The 14,842-nt window shown below is 41.3% G+C and overlaps 1 non-coding gene across 1 annotated transcript; it reads right to left on the bottom strand.

Annotated features, from left to right (window-relative positions):
- Window positions 1-2,028: 2,028 nt before the first annotated feature.
- Window positions 2,029-2,137, bottom strand: LOC141640466 (small nucleolar RNA R71). Its single transcript, XR_012542998.1, has one exon. It is a non-coding gene; the product is annotated as a small nucleolar RNA R71 (small nucleolar RNA).
- Window positions 2,138-14,842: the final 12,705 nt, after the last annotated feature.

Raw genomic sequence — 14,842 nt, 5'->3', positions numbered from 1 at the left:
AGTTTCAATAATTAAACATAAGACACGACATCCAATGTATACAAATATATATGCAACATGTCGATGATGTGAACAAGATACTATTATACAATCACCACGCCGGTACCGGGACACGCCTAGGCGTAACCACAACCACCGGTGTCAGGGATACTCCCACGACACCATACCTCACAAATAGGTATTGATACGTGCATATTCTATACACTTTATTTGCAGTTTTGGCACGTATTTCCATGCATAATTGTTAGCTTAAGGCTACTATTTCTCCCGAAACGGTTCACTTTGCAATTTCTATGATTTATTGTAGGAATGAGTGAAAGTGGGCTAAATCAAGCCTAAATCGTCCTCCGGAGGTAACTTCAGGGAAGCTTGGAAGAAGGGAGTTCGTACTCACTCACCTTGGGATGCATGCATGGAGCTTAGAGGCTGATTGGAAGAGGAAAGGAGGTTACTGCACAACTCAGCTGGTCGATCGACCAGCATCACCAGTCGATCGACCATGGAATTTCTTCAGCTGCTATTGTACTGCACTATCCAGTCGATTGACCATGCCCCTTAGTCGATCGACCAAGCCCCGCAGCTGAGATTTATTTTTCGTGTTAGACTTTTAAAAGCCCAATTTGTAATTAACTTTTGGCATCGTTTATCAGGAGAACGCAGCTACAATTTTAGGTTATGTTTTTCATTATTCAAGAACTGTCTTTAGATCTAGTTTTCGCAAGGGGCGACGAAAATCGAATTTGAATACATTGTTCATCATCTAATTAGTAAGCTTTTATGCAAATTCCTTCTTATTTAATTTATTGTTATTTCAATACTTTTTGTTATTAATTTACTTTCAGAGATTCATGTTTTATTCCTTTGTCTTTAATTCAATTTCAATTATGTCAATCTTGTTCTTTGCCTTTAATTTTGCAATTGTTATAGTTTTAGTCATGAGTAGCTAATTGCCTTGATTGGGAACGAGGTGAGCCATGGCATGAGTTAGGGTCAATTTTATTAGTATGATTTTCTTACATATCGATTTTATTATCTTTTGATAAACCTATCTTGCTAGATTCAAAGATTAGTAGGTTAGGTTGTCATTAGATTTGGAATTTCCTTTGAGCGAAAGCTTTGAGAAATTCTAGGGAATTAGAAGACCGTAAGGTTAATTTTGAGCATTGATCGAAAGGCTTGCTCATATTTCCTAAGACCGTATCATAGGACCTCTACTACCCTTTTGACCTGACCTTAGCCTTGGTGAACCGAAGTTCTCGATCTTCCTTTTATCTTGTTGAGAAATTCTTATTTTAACAATTAGTCAAATTAGTCAACCAATTTCAAAACCCCCACTTAATTGTTACTTTTATATACTGGAAATAGCAAAAAAAATTAATCTTGTCTCTCTGTGGTCCGACCCTTACTATCACTAGCTATAGTTTTAGTTTGGAATTATAAATTTAATTTTGATACAAAACGACGGTATCAAATTTTGGCGCCGTTGTCGGGGAGACGATGTAATTATGTTTGCTTTATTTTTAGTTTATTTTTCTTGTCTCAAGGAACTTTGGTTCCTTGAGGCCGTTGCTTACCTTTGCTTCTAGTTTTGCTTTTGCACAGTTAGAAGACATGTTTTTGAGAGGAAGACTTGAGTACTCTCAGTTTGGCGAACATGACTACGATATATGACAATCTTCAGCCAAAAGAGCAGCACCTTCCAAAGGGGCACGTGTTACCTACCCCTACTACTGGTCAGTTCGAATTTCTTTCCTCCTATATTGATTTAGTGGAGCGAAATCGGTTCTTTGGGTCTACCGATGAGGATCCTTTGAAGCATATGGAAATTTTCACAGACTACTGCTGTTCCATACCTATACCGGCTGGGGTGACTCAGGATGAAGTAAAAGAGGGTGATGTTCTTATACTCCTTGAAGGATTCTGCGCGAGATTGGTACCGCTACCTTGATAGGGTAGCAGCTGGAGTCACAGATTGGACATCTCTCGCATTGGCCTTCTACAAAAAATACTTCCCACTTGCAAAGACTGATGCTTTGAGAAGTAAAATCACAAATTTCCAGCAAAGACCTGATGAGGAATTTTGTGAAGCATAGGGACGTTTCAAGAATTTGGTTCGGTCTGTCCCTCACCACGGTTTCCAGCAGTGGTACCTTTGCAACTTATTCTACAATGCTTTATATGATGATTACAAGGTCATCCTGGACGCAGCTGTGAATGGTAGGTTCCAAAACAATACCGGTCAGAATAAAGGTTGGAACACTATTGAGGAGATGGCATGTAACATTCCGTTTGGTGTCTATGAGTGTCTTGATTTTGGATTTGATAGTGGATGATATTATGGAGCTAGCAACATTAGAGGATGGTAGTTGGTTATGTATGGAGTTGGCGTCGTGAGAGATATATATATGTGGAGTTGATACGATATCGTGAGCCATGTTGTGGAGGTAGGAATAGTTAGTGGAGTTGGTGTTACGAGTTCATGTTTGGGTTGGAGTTTTGTTTTGAGTTCTTAGTCACGTTGTTGAGTCTTGATCGAGTTAGTAGGTTTGTTTTTTAGTATGGGTTGAACTTCGGGGACGAAGTTCTTTTTAAGGAGGGAAGACTGTAATACTCCGTATTTATAAGTCTTGGGGTACTCTATCGTGTAGGCCTTACTCTGTCGAGTAAGGGTAAGTTGCGTTTTAGAAAAGTTTCTGACCTGTTGGGTACTCGATCGAGTAGCTGGGGTACTCGATCGAGTAGGTGGGTACTCGATCGAGTGTCCTTGGGTACTCGATCGAGTAGCCGGTTTACGGGGTGATAATTCGACGGGTTTTTTTAAAAACACGGATTAATATATAAATCTTTCCGTCACTTTCATAATACACCTTTACAAACCTAATAACATTAAAAGGGAGATTCAAGTTACGTTCTTTGCATTCATCCGTGTTGTTGACAAATCTCGGAGCTTGAGAGGTCGGATTTCATCGTTCTTTACACCTTTGTGATCCTTGCATCGAGGGTAAGATCTGCATACCAATTTTATAGTATTTCGTCAAGTTTCGTTAAACCCTAATTTTGGGATTGGGGGTTTTTATGATTTGTTAAGGTAAGATTGTGATTATGTGATTATGTGATAGGAGAAGGATTTGTAAAGGAGAGGTTTTGAGACAGCTGCTAGATCGTCTGATGATTGTGTTGCTTTCCAGGTAGGATTTCCTACTCAGTATTAGTCCCATAATGGGATGATTGTTGATGTGTTGAGATTGATTGTTTAATATCGTAATTGTGTTGTGACGGTGGTTGATTGTGATTATTGATTAATATCGTAATTGTGTTGTGACGGTTGTGATTGTGATTGTTGTCTCTGGTTCTCGAGATGCGTTCTCGGCTGAGTGGAGTCACTTGCGGGAGTGGCTTCACGCCCTAGTTTCGCCCTTCGTGGAACCCGCCACGGAAGGGGATGTGCACATTAATGGGACAGGGTTATCGCTCGGTATGACGAGCGGGGCTTAGGTGGGAACGGCTGCGGTCCCCCACTGGCAGGGCTGGTCCAGTGGACAGTCGGTGACGGAGATTGATTGGAGTGGGTGTGATTGTGTGTGTGACTGTTTGAGCTATGTTGTTTGTTGTGTTGTTGGATCATATAAATTATGTGATTGGTACTGACCCCGTTTAAATGTTTTAAAAACTGTGGTGATCCATTCGGGGGTGGTGAGCAGTTATTGAGCAGGTATGAGACGATGCGTATGGGATAGCTGGGATGAGTCACCACGTTGCAGTTTAGAAGTCTTCCGCTGTGTCTGACGCTTGATAGTATTTTGATAGTAGATAGTTTTGAGAACTTGTAGTTCCTTTTAACCAGTTTTGGTTTTGAACATATAATCACTTAAACTGTAATTACTTTTAAAGTACGTTTCTTTATTGTCTTATGATATTCATTGCCTCGGGCAACCGAGATGGTAGTATCCTTATACCTGAGTGGTCCTGGTAAGGCACTTGGAGTATGGGGGTGTTACATGGCAGTCCATAGAGCTGAGTTTGGGAGTTCACGTGGAAAATCACGCAAGCAAAGTGATGAAATGAGTGCCGTTGTGACACTCATTACTTCTATTACTGCCCGTCTCGAGAAGCTCGAGACCTCTGAAGCTTCCAAGGAACGAGTTGAAATTCCTGTCCATAATTCAGATGAGACCGCGAAATTGAGAGAAATGGTCCAAACTCTTTTGGTTCAAGTGGCGAAAATAGAAGCAGCCGGGATCGAATCTACAAAGAATTTTGTGCAGCAGTTGGAGAATATAGAGGCTAAGCAAGTCGCCAATTCTTCAAGCAAATGTGAGGGGCCAATTGAGACGATTAATGCCATTAATCTCAGAAGCGGCCTCTCCTATGAAGGTCCCGATAAGCCAAGAAGAGACTCGGGAAATGATAAGGAGGCTAGTTTAATTTCTGGCGCAAAAACGAGCTCAATTGCCAGTACCAGCGGTCGATCGACCAACACAACCAGTCGATCGACCGGGTTGTCAGATGAAAAAGTTTCTGATCAGAAACTGTTCACACCACGCATAAGCAGTCGATCGACCAACATTGCTAGTCGATCGACTGAGACTCCTGACGAAGAAGTCTCTGTCCAGGAACTGTTCACACCCAGCCAGATCGGTCGATCGACCACTCCTATCAGTCGATCGACTGGGTCTCCAGTGCAGGACGCAAATCCGTCAACTAGTTTGCATGATTCTACACTTATTGATGATTTGACGGAAGTTTTAAACTTACGGAAGCCGAAGGTTACTGATCCTACGGCCAGTGTTACAGTCCCGTATCCAGAGCGTTTAAAGAATACTAAGCTGGAGCGCAAGTATGGTAAGTTTTTGGAGATGGTCAAGAATCTCGAGGTAACCATTCCTTTCACTGACCTAATTACCCAGGTACCCTCTTACGCTAAATTTATGAAAGACATTTTGAATCGTAAGAGAAACTTTCGTGATGATGGTAATGTTGCTTTTGTGGAAGAATGCAATGCTCTTTCGCAAATTAATATACCACCCAAGTTAAAGGGCCCGGATAGTTTTTCAATCCCTTGCACTATAGGTAACCACGAAATTGGAAAGGCCCTCTGTGATTTAGGGGCCAGTGTCAGTGTCATGCCTTATTCTGTTTGCGAAAGGTTAAATATTGGTAGGCTTAAGGTGACCGATATTACCGTTCAGATGGCAAATAGATCGACTCAAAGACCTATAGGAGTCTTAGAGGATGTACCCGTTCGAGTGGGTAAGTTTTTTATTCCTGTCGATTTCGTTGTTTTGGACATTGCAGAGGACTATCAGATACCTATTATTTTAGGTAGACCATTTTTACATACAGCTGGGGCTGTAATAGATGTCAAACACGGAATCATAACCTTAGAGGTAGGGGATGACACCATTGAGTTCAGTCTTGCTCGTAAGGCCACTGAACCTGCTGATGATGATACGTGTTATTCCATTGATATTGTTGATAGGGCTATTAATTATAATTGGAGGGAATCCTTAGCCAAGGATCCCTTAGCTGATCTAACCAGTTTAGATGAGTGTGCAGGTAATACAGCGGAGAATGCTTTGAGGGGCCAGATGCTTTGGTAGCCTTAATGGAAAGCTACGAGCTCACAGAGGAAGAAGATGAGATGCTCTTGAGCCTAGCCAACGAGAATTTGGTAAACACTTGCTATACCATTGAAGCTGATTATGTCTGTCTTTGTAGAGGTAAAGGTGCCAGAGCGTAAGCCACTTCCTCCTAATCTTAAGTATGTTTTTCTAGATGATACAGAGCAAGACCCATTATTGTTAGTGCTAAGCTTAATGATGACCACTGCTGCTTTGATGTGTGTGCTTAAGAAAAACATGAAGGCTCTAGGTTACTCTTTGGATGATATTAAGGGCATCACCCGAAGTTTGTATGCACGAGAATAGATCGGAGGAAGGCCACAAGCCTTACGGACATGGGTCAACGCAAGTTGAACCCGAAGATGCGAGGAAGTTGTTATGGCCGAGGTGATGAAACTACTCGATGCCGGTATTATTTATACAGTTGGCAACTCCAAGTGGGTTAGCCCATTCAGTTGTTCAAGAAAGGAGGGACTACCGTGGTTAAAAATGATAAAAATGAATTAATACCGACACGAGTTGTGACAGGGTGGCGGATGTGCATTGATTATAGACAGTTAAATGCCGCCACCAAGAAAGACCACTTCCCCCTCCCTTTTGTTGACCAAATGACTGAAAGACTTGCTTCTAACAAATTTTTCTGTTTTCTAGTCGGATATTCAGGGTTCTTTTAGATCCATATTCATCCGGACGATCAGAGTAAGACCACTTTTACCTGTCCACAGGGTGTTTTTGCATATCGCAAAATGCCCTTCGGATTGTGTAACGCCCCAGCTACCTTTCAGAGGTGCATGATGGGGATTTTTTCTAATTATATAGAGAACATTATTGAGGTATTTATGGACGATTTCTCAGTTTATGGTAATGACTTTGATCGTTGTTTAGCTAACCTTGATAAAGTCATGCAGCGTTGTATTGATGTTAATCTTGTTTTAAACTTGGAAAAATGTCAGTTTATGGTCAATGAGGGAGTTGTGTTAGGGCATCTGATTTCTGATAAAGGTATACATGTTGACAAAGCAAAAGCGCAGGTGATTGAGCAATTGCCTCCTCCCGTGAATGTTAAAGGAGTGAGGAGTTTCCGTGGTCACGATGGTTTCTATCGGCGTTTCATTAAGGATTTTTCAAAAATTGCTAAACCACTTACACAATTGCTCCTTAAGGATGATGTCTTTGAATTTACTGATGATTGCCTTTTCGCTTTTAACAGGTTAAAGGAGGCCCTAGTTTCTGCGCCAATCATTCAGCTGCCTGATTGGGACCTCCCATTTGAGATTATGTGTGATGCCAGCGATTATGCGATCGGTGCAGTTTTGGGACAGCGAAAGAATAAAGCTTTGAATGCCATATACTATGCGAGCCGAACTCTGGATGAGGCTCAAATCAATTATTATACCACTGAGAAAGAGTTTCTAGCTGTAGTTTTTGCCTTAGATAAATTTCGGTCTTATTTGTAGGTTATAAGGTTATTGTTTATACTGACCATGCAGCGCTGGAGACTCTCTTTCTTAAGAAGGATGCGAAGCCGAGGCTCTTGAGGTGGATACTCCTTTTGAAGGAGTTTGATTTGGAGATCAAAGATAAGAAAGGAGCAGAGAATGTGGTAGCTGACCACTTATCTCGTCTGCAGCTGACAGAAAGGGAGGATTCGTTACCTATTAATGATTCTTTTCCTGATGAGAGTCTGTTAGCTATTACTACTTCAGGGTCTTATCCACCTCCTTGGTTTGCTGATTTTGCTAACTTTGCTGTGACAGGTAAGATACCACCCGAGCTTTCATGGCAGTAGAAGAAGCGGTTTTCTTATGATGCTAGACAATACTTTTGGGATGATCCTTATGTTTTCAAGGAATGCGCAGACGGTCTCATCCGCAGATGCGTGCCTCAATGGGAGGTGAAGGATATCCTAGAAGCTTGCCACTCTTTTGCTTATGGTGGTCACCACGGTCCGTCCAGGACTGTAGCTAAGGTACTCCAATCTGGTTTCTATTGGCCAACTTTGCAAGCAGATAGTCGCAATATTGTTGCTGAGTGCGACGCTTGTCAAAGATCGGGGAATATTTCCAAGAGACATGAGATGCTACAGGTAGGCATTCTTGAGGTTGAGATATTCGATGTCTGGGGCATTGATTATCATGGACCTTTTCCGAGCAGTCAAGGTAATAAATATATCCTCGTAGCTGTAGATTATGTGTCCAAATGGGTGGAAGCTATTGCTACTCCCCATTGCGATGCAAAAGCCGTGATTAAACTATTTAAAAAGATTATTTTCCCTCGTTTTGGTGTCCCTCGGGTTGTCATTAGCGATGGTGGAATGCATTTTAAAGAGAAACAACTTAGTGCTTTATTGACTAAATTCGGTGTCCAACATCGTCGAGGTTTGGGGTATCATCCTCAAACCAGTGGTCAGGTTGAGATTTCTAACAGAGAATTGAAAGAAGTTTTAGCTAAAGTTGTTTCTAAATCATGGAAAGATTGGAGTCTTAAGTTAGATGATGTCTTATGGGCTTATAGAACCGCGTTTAAGACGCCAATTGGGATGTCTCCGTTCCGATTGATTTATGGTAAGACATGTCATTTACCTGTTGAGTTAGAGCGTAAGTCTTGGTGGTCTATTTGTGATTTGAATTTGGATCCTAACCTCTCTCGTGAGAAACGCATGACACAAAATTGAATGAGCCGGAGGAATTTAGGTCTCCGGCCTATGACAATGCTAGGATCTACAAAGAGAAAACGAAGCGCTGGCACGATAAGAGAATCATTAAGCGCGAGTTCTATATTGGCGATAAGGTACTTCTTTTTAACGCTCGTATTCGTTTATTTCCTGGCAAGTGAAATCCGAGGGACTGCCCTTATACGGTCACAAAGATTACAAAGTTCGGATAAGTTGAATTGGAGACCTCTGTTGGAGAAAGGTTCAAAGTTAATGGCCAATAGGTGAAGCATTATCACGGAACATATGAGTTTGTTGGGAAAGTCGAGGTATTGTACTTCGACCCGTTATCGGATGATGCAAATTGAGGTAAAAAGGTCGTGTGGGACCTCTTAAACCAGCGCTAACCGGGAGGCAACCCGGCTTGTAATTTTTTGTAATTAGGATTTTAATGGTTTTATTTCATTTAATTTGCATTAGGAGCTTTAGTTTTTTCTTTTTATTTCGCAATTTCTTGGTTTGAAAAATGTGCGCCTTTGAGAATTTTGCAGGTGATTATTTTATTGCAAAGTGCGTAGGGTGGTTTACTGAATATTCATGAGAGAAGAACGGGAAATCGAAGTGGCAAAATGAATTTTTGAAGATTTTGAGTTTAATTGCCAGCGTTTGCAGTCGATCGACTAAGTTACTCAGTCGATCGACTGAAGAGAAAAGTCCAGAAGCTGTTTTCAGTGAAGACTAATCGATCGACCGGGTCAGGTGGTCGATCGACCACAGCGCGGGTTCAGAACGCATTTTAATAAGGGAAGTTTCCTTCTTTTCTCATTCATTCATTCATATTCATAAAACCAAAAATCAGAGGACGAACCCTAGTTCCTTCCCCCTTTCTTGCGATTTTTCCTTGCGAATCCATCCCTTAATCTCGAATTTTCTTACTACAATCTTCAAGGTCTCGTCAAAGGTATATCTTTAATCCACTCTTAACCCTTTAAATTTGATTCTCGCTGCACTGTCATGCCAAATTTTCGAGCATTGTTCCTTTGAGACGGAAAAATCGATTTGGGATAATCGATTTAGGGGTTGATTTCTTGTTATTTTTTATGCTTTAATTGCTTTTTCTACCCTTTTCCCTTGATTTTCGAGATAATTTAGCAACTAGGGGCTTCTTAATTCCGTTTTCCCCCAAAAATTTCGAAGCCCTAATTTGATTTTTGATCTCTGATTTTTGGTTAGGATTTCATAAATTGTCAAGGTTGAGGGAAGCTTGTTACTAATTTGTTGTTTGCAGGAAACAACAATGTCAAAAGGAAAGCAGCATATGTTCGAAGGGCAGTCCAGCCAGGGAGCTGTCAAACGACCTAGGGGTCCGCCGCTAATGATTGAGGACACCACGGATAGTCTACCTAACTATCCGCAGGTTGTCTTTTCTAATTCTACTCAGCGTGGCAAGTTTGCTCTTTTTATCGCGAAAATGAAAGTAACAGCCACCCGATTTCTTCACAAACCCACTTTAGAGAAATTAGGCTATTTTGAGTCTGTTGTGTCCCTACTAAATGGGACAGGAATGACGGGTCTTGTGGACATGGCTGAGTTCACATATTACATTTTGACCCTCGAGTTCTTTTCGTGTTATGCTTTTGACTCGGCTTCTTTTGAGGAAAATAAGAATAATTCTTGCATTTCTTTTCGGCTATTCAATGTCACCTATTCCCTTACATTAGCCAACTTTGCTGGTTTTTTGGGTCTTTATTTCGAGGGTAAAACCTCGGAAACCTCTGATGTTCACCGAGTCATGTGGTCCTGTATTAGTGACTGGAACGGGCCTAAGAGGATGGGCACTTCCGTCCACTTGCCCCCTTTTCGTTATTTTCTACGGCTAATGGGTAATACCATTTTCGGCCATAAGGAGTCGAATAATGTGAATACTATTGAACTGTCTATTTTGGCGGGCTATCTGAACATTGAAAGTCGGGTAGCCCATATCTATAACATCGCTTATTTGACTGCCGCTCACTTTTTGACTGCCGCTCACTTTCAGACTGTTAGTGAGGGCACTTTGACCAGTATTGCTTGTGGCGGGTGTATGACGCGTATCGCCAACCGTCTAGTTCTACTTTTCCCTCGAGAGAAGGCCCCTATAGACCCGGACCTACGCTACATGGATCTTGCCTACGCGCAGTCTGTGAAGTGGGTCGATAGTAGGAGTCGGTGGAAGATTGATTCTTTCATCTGCGACCCCATCCCTGTCCTAGGCTACCCTCCTATCCTGCCCCTCACCACTGTTTCGGGGGCAACTCGCCCGCCCTTGCCTAGTTACAGGCTCCCTATTGGGGCGGGTACTGCTACTGCTAGCACTTCGAGGAGAGCTCGTGCCTCCTCTTCACAGGCACCCTCTCCCTCCACTCCTGCTCCCACCGGCTTCCCGACCACTTTCCGTCCCCCTCCAGCTAATGTTATCCCTGCGGTCATGGACCAAAGGGCGATGTCACGTGTGCTGGGTGACTTGTGCAGGAGCTTTGATCAGCACAGACTAGACACGGCTTTAGCCCTGTACCCAGTTTACGAGGAGTACGCCCGGGGAGGAATGCTCCCACAGGGTGCCTGGACTCACCCGTCCTTCTTTGTCCCTCCGGTGGGCGGTTACCCTCAGCCTGCCAGGAGATCTCCTCCCACGACTACTACTACTGCCGCCGCTGCTGTGGCGGAAGAGGAGGAGAGTGACTCGGGGTCCGGAGAGTCTAGTGGTTCCGAGTACGACGGTGGCGATTAGATGCTTGTGACCTCCCCGTTTTTGGCTGGTTTGGGGAGGTCGTGTTTTGTGAGTTTCCTATCCTTCTTTATTAGTTTCCCTTTTATTTTGTTGTGCTTTTATTCTTCCCTATTTCTACTGGTGATTTTCTGCTGAGCACAATGGGGGCATTGTGCGTTTTGGTTTGGGGAGGGTATTTGCATATGTCTTTTGCATCTGCATTTGTTTTTTATTGCATTTCAGTCACACGTTTTTTATTGCATTTTAGCTTGCATTTGTTTTTCAATTCAAAAAAAAAAAAACTGAAAAAATTGAAAAAATTCATAAAAAATCAACAATATCACGCTTACTTGTGCATATAGTCGAGTCGGATTGGAGTTTATTAATGATGATATTGCACTATTAGTCAACTATGCCATTCCTTGCCTTTTCACAGCTGCTTAGCGAGAATTAAAATTGATTTCTCAAATTTTGTTATGGAATTCATTTTGGGTAATTAGACTTGACTCATTACCTTTGGCAACCTACTTATACTTTCTGAGATATAGAGCCTATAACTGGTGACATTCATGACAGGTTAATTTAGGATTGAGAGTAGTACTCCCGTCATTTCATGTTTTGCACGTGTATGAGTTTTGATTGCTTATTGCCTATACGCATCGGTTTGTGGTCGGTATTACATGTTTTGAGAACTATTGCATCTCTCCGTTTCTCATTTTGCCCCATTAACTCCACTATAAGCCATATCTGCCAGTTGCCCTTAACTACATCCCATAGTTAGCCTACCATTGTGCCGAGCTAGGATGTAGTAGAGGATCTTTCCGAATTATAGCGGTTTTGGTTCGTTTTGTACTGATGGAGTGAGTATTTATGAGAAGTGAAGGAGTTGTGTCATCTTGGAAAGAAAGAAAGAAAGAAACTCAGAAGAAATGAAAAAAAAAGAGGAGAAGTTGTTAATCTGGGCAGAGAGCACTGGAACTGCAGTGGTGGTCGATCGACTGCTGTTTCTGGTCGATCGACTGCCCAGTTCAGAAAAGAGAAAGAAAAAAGAAGAAAAAAAAAAGGGATTTGAAAAAATAATAAGAAAAAAAATTCAGCTGAGTTAAGAATATACCTCATGTGCTTATTTCATGAATTGGAGGTGTCGGTTTTTGAGATAGTGTGTTGCCTAGACTTTTAAAGGCATTGTTTATTTTTCGATTTGGAGGAACGGGATACGGTTTCTGATGGTTTGTTAGGTACTAGCTTGGCTCTTACCTTCACATTTCCATACATGTTTTTGTCCTTTCTTTCCCACTTAGCCTCACATATCCAAATTTTGCAATAGTTCGGCATGTAATAGTTCTTGACGGTGGTTATGTGTATGTACGGTAGCTAGAATCATTATTCATACTAGTCAAGCATACATGTTTTGTCGGTCGCAGTCTAGGTGAGAGTCTGTTTTTTCTTCCCTCTCTTCTACATACATTCTTACCATTTGCTTTGCTGAGAGAAGAGTGACCCGGGAGAGTCCGAATTTATGAGTCTTGCAAGGTCGAACGCCCGATTTAATTCCATGATATGCATAAACTTGTTCACTTGATTCGAGCTTTGCAATAGTTGATTATGTGCATTAAACGGTTTGGCATTGACTTGTAGCTAGCTCTGAGATATACTCCTTTCCATTAGGTTTTTATTTGGGTCATAGTGCTTGCTTGGGGACAAGCAAGGTTTGGTTTGGGGAGATTTGATACGTGCATATTCTATACACTTTATTTGCAGTTTTGGCACGTATTTCCATGCATAATTGTTAGCTTAAGGCTACTATTTCTCCCGAAATGGTTCACTTTGCAATTTCTATGATTTATTGTAGGAATGAGTGAAAGTGGGCTAAATGAAGCCTAAATCGTCCTCCGGAGGTAACTTCAGGGAAGCTTGGAAGAAGGGAGTTCGTACTCACTCACCTCGGGATGCGTGCATGGAGCTTAGAGGCTGATTGGAAGAGGAAAGGAGGTTACTGCACAGCTCAGCTGGTCAATCGACCAGCATCACCAGTCGATCGACCGTGGAATTTCTTCAGCTGCTACTGTACTGCACTATCCAGTCGATCGACCATGCCCCTTAGTCGATCGACCAAGCCCCGCAGCTGAGATTTATTTTTCGTGTTAGACTTTTAAAAGCCCAATTTGTAATTAACTTTTGGCATCGTTTATCAGGAGAACGCGGCTACAATTTTAGGTTATGTTTTTCAATATTCAAGAACTGTCTTTAGATCTAGTTTTCGCAAGGGACGACGAAAATCGAATTTGAATACTTTGTTCATCATCTAATTAGTAAGCTTTTATGCAAATTCCTTCTTCTTTAATTTCTTGTTATTTCAATACTTGTTGTTATTAATTTACTTTCAGAGATTCATCTTTTATTCCTTTGTCTTTAATTCAATTTCAATTATGTCAATCTTGTTCTTTGCCTTTAATTTTGCAATTGTTACAGTTTTAGTCATGAGTAGCTAATTGCCTTGATTTGGAACAAGGTGAGCCATGGCATGAGTTAGGGTCAATTTTATTAGTATGATTTTCTTACATATCGATTTTATTACCTTTTGATAAACCTATCTTGCTAGATTGAAAGATTAGTAGGTTAGGTTGTCATTAGATTTGGAATTTCCTTTGAGCGAAAGCTTTGAGAAATTCTAGGGAATTAGAAGACCGTAAGGTTAATTTTGAGCATTGATCGAAAGGCTTGCTCATATTTCCTAAGACCGTATCATAAGACCTCTACTACCCTTTTGACCTGACCTTAGCCTTGGTGAACCGAAATTCCCGATCTTCCTTTTATTTTGTTGAGAAATTCTTATTTTAGCAATTAGTCAAATTAGTCAACCAATTTCAAAACCCCCACTTAATTGTTACTTTTATAGACTGGAAATAGCAAACAAAATTAATCTTGTCTCTCTATGGTTCGACCCTTACTATCACTAGCTATAGTTTTAGTTTGGAATTATAAATTTAATTTTGATACAAAACGACGGTATCAGGTATTCGGAACACGTCTGTGGTACCGGGCCCGAGAGCGACTCGGACCCCCTGCCTCAACCACACGAGTCTCTCCGTAACTTAAGTCATTAATGTGCACAACCCTCTTGGAGTGGGAAGCTCCAAAAGGCGACTCAAGCGTAAGACGGTCTTCCAGCCGTCTTACGTCTCCACACAACAAGTATTACCACCAACAATTTCGAGCCACCACATATATCACTAAATGCATCACAATACGCCAATATGCCCATTTCACAATGAATATGCATAACTCTTACCAATTGTGCCTCTTTCTTATATATCACGAATGTCAATCATTCCACATACCCATGTATACCATCAACCACATGTTATAATGCAAATCCAATGACATTCTGAAACCAACACTAATGACTCATTATCATGTTATGAAGAAATCCCAACAATACTATGAGACTGACAACAATTATACGCAACCATCATGTCGTAATGCAATGACAACACAATAATGACACATGAAACCATTTACACTTACTGAAACCGAGTAAGATTAACCTACCTTTTAGCAATCTTCACAAGCCACTCGAATCCAATCCGATTCCGTCTCATCCTAAACAATTCACATAATACCATCACAATACATCCTACATTATTACACAATATAAAATCCCTTATTATTACCCACTAATTACCCACTAATTACCCATAGTACACATACAAATTACTAACTAATTATCCATAACAAAAACCCCAAAATCTAGGGTTCATAAGACTAGAAAAGGGATAGATCTCAACTTACAAAGTGGAAGGGAGATAATATAAGGTG

The sequence above is a fragment of the Silene latifolia genome, unplaced genomic scaffold (assembly GCF_048544455.1).
Source record: "Silene latifolia isolate original U9 population unplaced genomic scaffold, ASM4854445v1 scaffold_79, whole genome shotgun sequence".
In the NCBI taxonomy this organism is placed as follows: domain Eukaryota; kingdom Viridiplantae; phylum Streptophyta; class Magnoliopsida; order Caryophyllales; family Caryophyllaceae; genus Silene; species Silene latifolia.
Note: the sequence above shows the minus strand (reverse complement) of the source record. Positions and strands in the feature narration are given on the sequence as shown.